Here is an 8241-nt window from a genome sequence, read left to right on the forward strand (position 1 = left end):
TCTAATTGATGAAAGTTTGTGTTTATGATGGTTGATGATATAATTAGTTCATTAGTTTATTATATAATATATTCTCTAATTGATTTATATGTTTGTTTAAAAATATTTGGATTGTGTACTCCTTTTTATCTTGAACACTGAAATCCAGTAAATTATAATGTTTCGTATTTTTTTGGTGGTTACATGTCTGTCTCCTATTTTTCTTCTTCAATAATGAAATTTATATCTTCGTATGTAACTTGATTGTATTAATAGTTCACAAACCGGCTTTACTTGTACCCTATCCCATAGTGCGGACGGAGTAGTTGGTAAGGTTCGTCGTTAAAACTTCAAATAATAAAGATCCAGTTACTTGGATTACCGATGCCTTTCATTGAGCTTCGGATTTGTTGTAACAGGCATTTTGGGAGATCATGTACTGTGTGATAATCAATAGATTCAATATATAGGCCATACTCAATCTCATACTATATTCTGGAGTTTCAGAGTTTGAGGATGCTTCATTTTATTGATACTTTCATGGATTAAACAAGTTTTTTTTTGTGTTTGTCCCAAAAAAAAAAAAAAAACAAGTTATTTTGTAATAATGTTAATTTAATTAATGTTGTACGGAATAGATAAATGGGTTGGTCCTTAATTTTTTGCGAGAGCTACACCAAATTTAATTTTAGTTTGACAATGGATAATAAATTATTTGCATGTTTTATTTGTAAGAAATTATATATTCGCATGTTTTATGTGGACTGGATTGAAGCTCATACTTTTCAATTTTATTAGTTTTCGACCAAAGAGGTTATATATTTGGATCGTTAGATTTTAAATCTTATGATCATTTAAAAAAAAAAAACATAAATGCTGAAAATGATAGAAAACTTAATTGCTTACACGACAAATGAAAGGGTTGGAATTTTGTGATGTAATAATATTGCAAACGGTACATATCATGTCGTCGTCTTTTGAGCTGTAACTCGTTTGAGCTCTAATATATATATATATATAGCCTCCTTCATTATTTCACAAAATTCGAGTTTTACATAGATACGACTTACGAGGTAGTTCAAACAAGTAACAGTAATTAGTAACAAGTACGACTTTTTTTATCTGAATGAATTTTTTCCATGGAGGTTTTTTTTTCAAATTCAAGATTTATTTAGCTAGTCATCATCATCTATCAGGTAAACAAATTGAATCTTAAGAAATGACAGCGAAAGATTTTTTTCCGAAAATAAATTTGGCTATATATATGTGGTGTACTTTGACCTACAAAATTATAGAATATGGAGCATTTTATAATTTTTAAAAAATCACCTTTTGTGCTATTATTGGTTTTGAATACCAAAAATACTATTATTGGTTTTCCGAACGTTTTGCACCAAAAAAAAAACGATTTTCCGAACGTTTTCTCAATACCAATGGTTTGCGAAACTTTTGAAATTTTGGAATACAGTAATTTCAAAACATCACAAAAATGGTAATCTTTTTTTTTTTTTTTTTTTAACTTTTTTTGTATGCACCACCAACACCAAGGACAAATATTAAAAGCTAGTTTGCGGTTGTAAAATTAGTAGATTTTATGATATATAAATATCTAACAAAAAAAGTTATAATATAAATTTTGTCGTCTATTATAATTTCACATACAATGTTGAATGGGAACCCTGGTTAACAACATTAACTAGTACAAATTAATCAATATATTACAAATTCCAGTTATGATTAGCATATATACTTGTGTAAGGTAAAACTGTGGAATCTGAATTCGTACGAGTGAGAGCCATGGGGTGTTGTGAGAATAATAAATTAACTAGGTACTATTTTGCAGAAAACCGCGGACTGAATTTTTTTTTGATGAAAATTTGTAATAATTTATTTTGTTGTTATGTTATTTATAATGGTTTGTAATTAAAAATTTGTTACTTATATGATAACTTTTGTATTTTAAAAATGTTTATTGAAAACTTGTCAATAAAACATTTGTATGTAATGAATAAAATTATTTAAACCTTAGTGAAATCTTTGCTATAGTTGTAAAGTAAGTAAAAAGATATAACTAACATGTAAAAAAAATCTTATCTGTTAGTTTTTTTAAGTACAAATTAGTTTTGATTCTCACATATTTTTTTTTACTTTTTTACAATTTATTTTATTTGATGTTTCCCATATTTTCGTTTTTTTTAATTTGAAATATTTATTTAATCTTAATTAAGTTTTTCTAATGATAATTGAATGTAATTTTTTACACATTTTAAGGTTAGTTTTATATTTGTACTTTCCAATTAATATAGTAGGATAATAATAATAACAATAAAGAGACTATGCAAATGCAACTAAATCCCTACGCTATCTTTTCCTATCGCAAATCTCAGCAAAAATTGTGTATTACAACTAACCGTAATAATAGTTCATTTTATGAAAACGAAAGTTACTTCTTTTTTTTTTTGTGTGTAAAATCTAATATGTAAAACTAAAATATCTGACTTGGTCAATATAATTGAACGTAAATGACTATTTCAAGTGATGTTGTTTGTGTGTGCATGTTTTCTTTTTTCAGAAAGAAATATGCGCTGGATCGTGTGGCTCAGACAAAATGCTTTTTGGGTTCAACCCAGATTTTAGGTAATGGCTTAAAATATAGATAGGGTATATTCACCTAGGGATATTGAACAAAACTGTCATTTTTTAAAGATCTTATCAGATATTGCCTCATGCTGTGTGACCAAATAATAGACTAAATTTGAATATTGTGATATATATTTAATGAAAAACAATAAATTAATTTACAACAGATTCTATTATTAGTGACAGCATGCCTGCGGGTCCGGACTAGTATTACTACCAAGTTAAGGGTGGTCACTTTCTATATATCCTACGATAACAGTTAATATATCTTTAAAACCCACCGAATATGTTGGGTTTTTAGTAAAAACTTCTTCTTTTTTGGGACAAAGGTTTTTAGTTTTTTACCGTAAAACCTTTAAAACGCTTTTAATCATGTATTTTTTTTTAAAAAATTCTCTAGATCCCCATCATGCATTTTATTGATAAAAAGGTTATAGCTTATATAACTATTCAAAATCGCAAAATCTATTATGAAGTAGTTTATAAAAAAAATGGATTTAATTGTGGGAGTATATAAAGCTATAGTAGTTTTTTAAAAATGGGTATTGTAGTGTATTTCTCTTTATAGGATTCTAATTCGTTCTTCTTTGTTCCTGATGTAGTTTGTGTAAACTTCTTTTTTCAATCAATGTAGTTCGAATTTAGTGAATTTCTCTTTGTTCAATTTTTGTAGTCGTGGTAAAATAATATTATAAACAAGAATCTTAAAATATATGACAATCGAAACTTTTAGACATTCTCTCTTGATAATTTTTCTTTTAGTATGAAACATATTGCACGTACGAACACAAGCGTGAGTTCCCATAGAACACGTACGGACACAAGCGTGAGTTCCCATGTTTCGGTGATGGATTTTGGTGGAAAGTTGAAGTTAATAGATATCATCGTGGTCATGAGGGTTTACGTGGCCACCATAATTACGACCTAATACTATATATCTTACAGCTTTAGTTATATAAAGGCATATGCGTACGTAACAAACACACACATGCATGCATTATCATTATGCATCTAAAAACTAATATAATGATTAACGAAACAAAAGCTGAGATCATGAGATTGTAATTCATGAAATTTTCAAACTCCTTACGATTGATCATACACAAAATCCTCTAACGTGGCTCATGACAGTAACTTCCACAAAATTAAGATTTATAACCCTGTAACGCATGAATCCCTCTTCTCTTCTTCTTTTTTTGTTCTTCTTTTCTTTTTTAAGAAAGCATATTAATTAGGGGATTGGCTTACATATTAGAAAAACGTTTCTGTCCGAATCCATCATAAATAGTTGGCTTTGGTTACGTTAAATACTATTGAGGTTCTATTATTTGTTGCCGTTTATTTCTATGCTTACACATGCTTGTGTGTTTTTCCTTCATATGAAATCACAATCTTTAGCATCTATAGTCAAAAATAACTGGTAAAATATCTTCAACACAATAATCCAAACACAAACGAATGTTTCTTATAAAACAAAATGCAATTAAGCCACAGTCCTCATTTTCGAAGGGTATAACCTTTGACAACAACAACAACAATAAAAATATTATTAACTAGAGGTTGGCCATGAGTTTAGTGAGACTATGGATTCAAAACGATGATTTTTATAGATATACAAACAGAGGAAATGTTTGGACGGTCGAGAACCAAACAGATCGCTGATAAGTGTTTCGTCGAGGAGCTAACACATCTCAACATAGTGAACCGTACGCAAGTGTATACCTGCGTGCATAAACGTATCACCCCATTATGATTGTTTTCTCGAATGCTTATAAGGAATTTTAATGGCCCACAAACACAAAGAATGCGTGTATAATTAAATACGAATTGCCAATATCTGAATAGTCTTATATGGCCCACGAAGCAAATCAACAGGCAAATATTACCACTCTTTACTTGATTAATGAGCTTTTTAAGTCTGCTTCTTCTATATATATATAGTATCGTCTGCCTATCTGGTGTGTTCACCCTAAGCTGAAGAAACTTAATCTTACCCATCTAACACTTTTGTATAATTAAGAAATCTCAGATATATTATTGCTTTGGATCTAGAATCAGTCGTTGATAACACATGTCAAAACATATATAAATCATATACTCATTAGTATTCTAATTTATTTCCCTAATAAAATAAACCTCTATAGTCAATCAAGTGAGCTTAATTTCTTCACAGAATGTATCGAATGCTTTTGTCGATAAAAAAATAAAACTCTCGACAAGTCGTTTCACCAGATTATGAGTCAGTCGTAAATAATAGATGTTGATCAATCTTTCTATCAGAGAACTAAGGTGTTAAACAACTGAGATAAGTTAATCGTCTAATAGATGTATATCTCAAACATTAAGCTAATTAATCACGACTGGGTTTTGCAACTAAAGTTTTGAGTTGAAGTATTTTGTGAATGGGGGATCAAATAAAACTCAAAGGTATCAGTAAAATATATATATATATATATATATAATGGGTGATACACATAGATGCATGTAAACGAGAATATAAACATAAATATACATAGGTATAAACAGATATGATGATGTTGGGGTGTGTGTAAGAAGTGAAAATCCAAGGGTTAAAAAGGGGAGAGATAGAGAGAGAGGAGAGAGAGAAGGTTTGATGTGGTTGTCGAGATGCTAACAGAGAGGCACATGCAAAGCTTAAATGATGGTATCGCTGGTGGCCAAAGCATCTCCTTAAAGCTGTCCTTTTTCATCTTAAGTCCTCTTTTTTTATTTCCCCTTTGCTACCGCTTCTCTCTCTCTCTATATATAAGTTGTCTGTAATTTTATAATTTTTTTTAATACGTATCAACTTGTGTAGTTGTGCACGTATGCATACCTAAAAGTGTATCAATTAATTAATAATTAATTAATTAAAGATTTAATCTCTATTTCTCGAGTTACAAATACGTTTGAAAATAATATTCCAAAAAATAATATGAATCTTGATTTATACGGTGGAGCTCAAACGTTTGGTTGGTTGAAGATAAGTTCTGGCGTTCTGCCCTTAATTATCTAAAGAAGAGATAAGATCATCACGAATATGTGCTCAATTCCTTTTCCATAAAGTTGGGTAATAAATTATGAATATTAGCTAGAAATTTCAGAGTGGGCGTACATAATTGAATTTTTGTGATAAACGTAACTAAATGCATCCAAGATTTCAAAATGGACCATTAACACGTTTTGGCATCACAATTTGTCAAACCCGTAATTAATTGCGTCGAACAAGAAAAAACTAATCTTATTGTGGCAGTGGGAAGAAAAAGGAGATTAATTTTTTCACCCAAAATAGACTAAAGTAACAAACCTAAATTTTTCTGGAAAGAATTGGGGTATTAAAAAACCTCGAAGCCGACAAAAACTAAGCGAATAATAAATAATAACTCAATTTACCGAAGAAAGAATATTATAAAAATATACAGGAACAAGGAGAGAGAGAGAGAGAGAAATGTGTTATAAAGGGATAAAGCCCACTAAAGGTCATCACTCATCTAACTGTATACTACTATTATTTTCTTCGAAGGCAATTTATGATCTAGTATTTTATTTTCACTAAGGTTTGTATAAATTTCCCCGATATACTATATTTAACACAACTTAGTGATACTTATATTTTAATACTTCATTCCAAATATATATATATATATATATATATATATATATATATATGTGTGTCAATAGACTCAATACGTAGAAGAAATCTAAAGGAAAAGAAAACATTTAGATACGTCAGGAAAAAGAGAGCCAGATTTGTAGTATATGATTATGTGATTGAATTTGATTAACAAAGTAGAGTCAACATCCNCTAATCTTATTGTGGCAGTGGGAAGAAAAAGGAGATTAATTTTTTCACCCAAAATAGACTAAAGTAACAAACCTAATTTTTTCTGGAAAGAATTGGGGTATTAAAAAACCTCGAAGCCGACAAAAACTAAGCGAATAATAAATAATAACTCAATTTACCGAAGAAAGAATATTATAAAAATATACAGGAACAAGGAGAGAGAGAGAGAGAGAAATGTGTTATAAAGGGATAAAGCCCACTAAAGGTCATCACTCATCTAACTGTATACTACTATTATTTTCTTCGAAGGCAATTTATGATCTAGTATTTTATTTTCACTAAGGTTTGTATAAATTTCCCCGATATACTATATTTAACACAACTTAGTGATACTTATATTTTAATACTTCATTCCAAATATATATATATATATATATATATATATATATATATATGTGTGTCAATAGACTCAATACGTAGAAGAAATCTAAAGGAAAAGAAAACATTTAGATACGTCAGGAAAAAGAGAGCCAGATTTGTAGTATATGATTATGTGATTGAATTTGATTAACAAAGTAGAGTCAACATCCAATTAAGTGCTTTATATAAATAATATCAAATATGCAAAAGGTCTAAAGAGAAAAACAAAGTTTGTTTGTGTTAAAACTTTGCTTACATCATAGGTATCCCATTAGGTTGGTGTACCATGTGATGATACTTCTACCACCGGAAAAGAAATCAAATATTAAACAAACACATCCCCCTCTATATAGTATAGTACATACATATATAATAATAGTTAGGGGTTTACCATATTAGAAAATAGATAGGTTTTATGTGAACCAGAACTTTTTATATCTTTCTTTTTACTGTGGTAAAACTTTGGAAAGGAGGGAAAAAAAAGAGAGTGTTAGGGTTAATATATTATTATACATTTAATGAGAGGAAATGGGCTCATCTAGGGTAACATCACCTACCCATACAAATTTTATCATGCTTTTAGGGCTCTTTTTTTTTTTGTTGCCTTCAACTTGGTCCCGCGTCTTCCCCCACTACCCGTACTCTCTCTTCACTCTCGTGAACCACACGCTCCAATATCTCTCCTTCGTCCGTGCCGACGCGTCCACGGACGGAACGTGCCCACACGCGAGAAAAAAGCAAAACGCCGGTGATAACCACGCGCGCCTAGGGTTTTGGGACACAAGTGAAAAAATAGGTTTGTGATAAGAACCGCACATTGCGGACACGTGTAGTATTCTCATTGGGTTCTTGTGCCCCCCATCCTCTATCACACATACTAATAAAATTTTAGATAAATAAAAATTTAAAAAATGGATTTATTTCCTAAAATAAAGAAAACACTGAAAATCTTTTACTTAATCCTTGTTGTTTAATATTTGGGATACTGTTACCCTAATCCAGCCTGTTTTTATTTAATGTGTTTAGATATTTTTCCTTCAGCAACAAAAAAAAAAAATCTTGCTTTCTTTAATAACTATAGACAAATACAGATACAGATACAAAATACGTGTACACAAATGTAAAGTAAAGATACGTAACCTTGTTTCGTGTAATTGGATATAGGCAGACCAGATGGTGACATGGCATTGACATGAGTTGTTTCTTTTCTTTTTTTTACAATTTATTATTTCTTTGAAAAAAATACACAATAAATTAATATAAAATGTTATTTTAATGAAATAAAACCCTTATATCGACGTGAAAGAGAAAAAAAAAAAAACCCTTAATTTCAAGGATAAGAGAGCTTCTTCACTTTCTCTCTCTTTGTTTCTCCAACAGTTCTCTCTCTCTCTACAAAGCCAAAAAAAAAAAAAAAA

The sequence above is a fragment of the Camelina sativa genome, chromosome 8, assembly GCF_000633955.1.
Source record: "Camelina sativa cultivar DH55 chromosome 8, Cs, whole genome shotgun sequence".
Classification (NCBI taxonomy): Eukaryota; Viridiplantae; Streptophyta; class Magnoliopsida; order Brassicales; family Brassicaceae; genus Camelina; species Camelina sativa.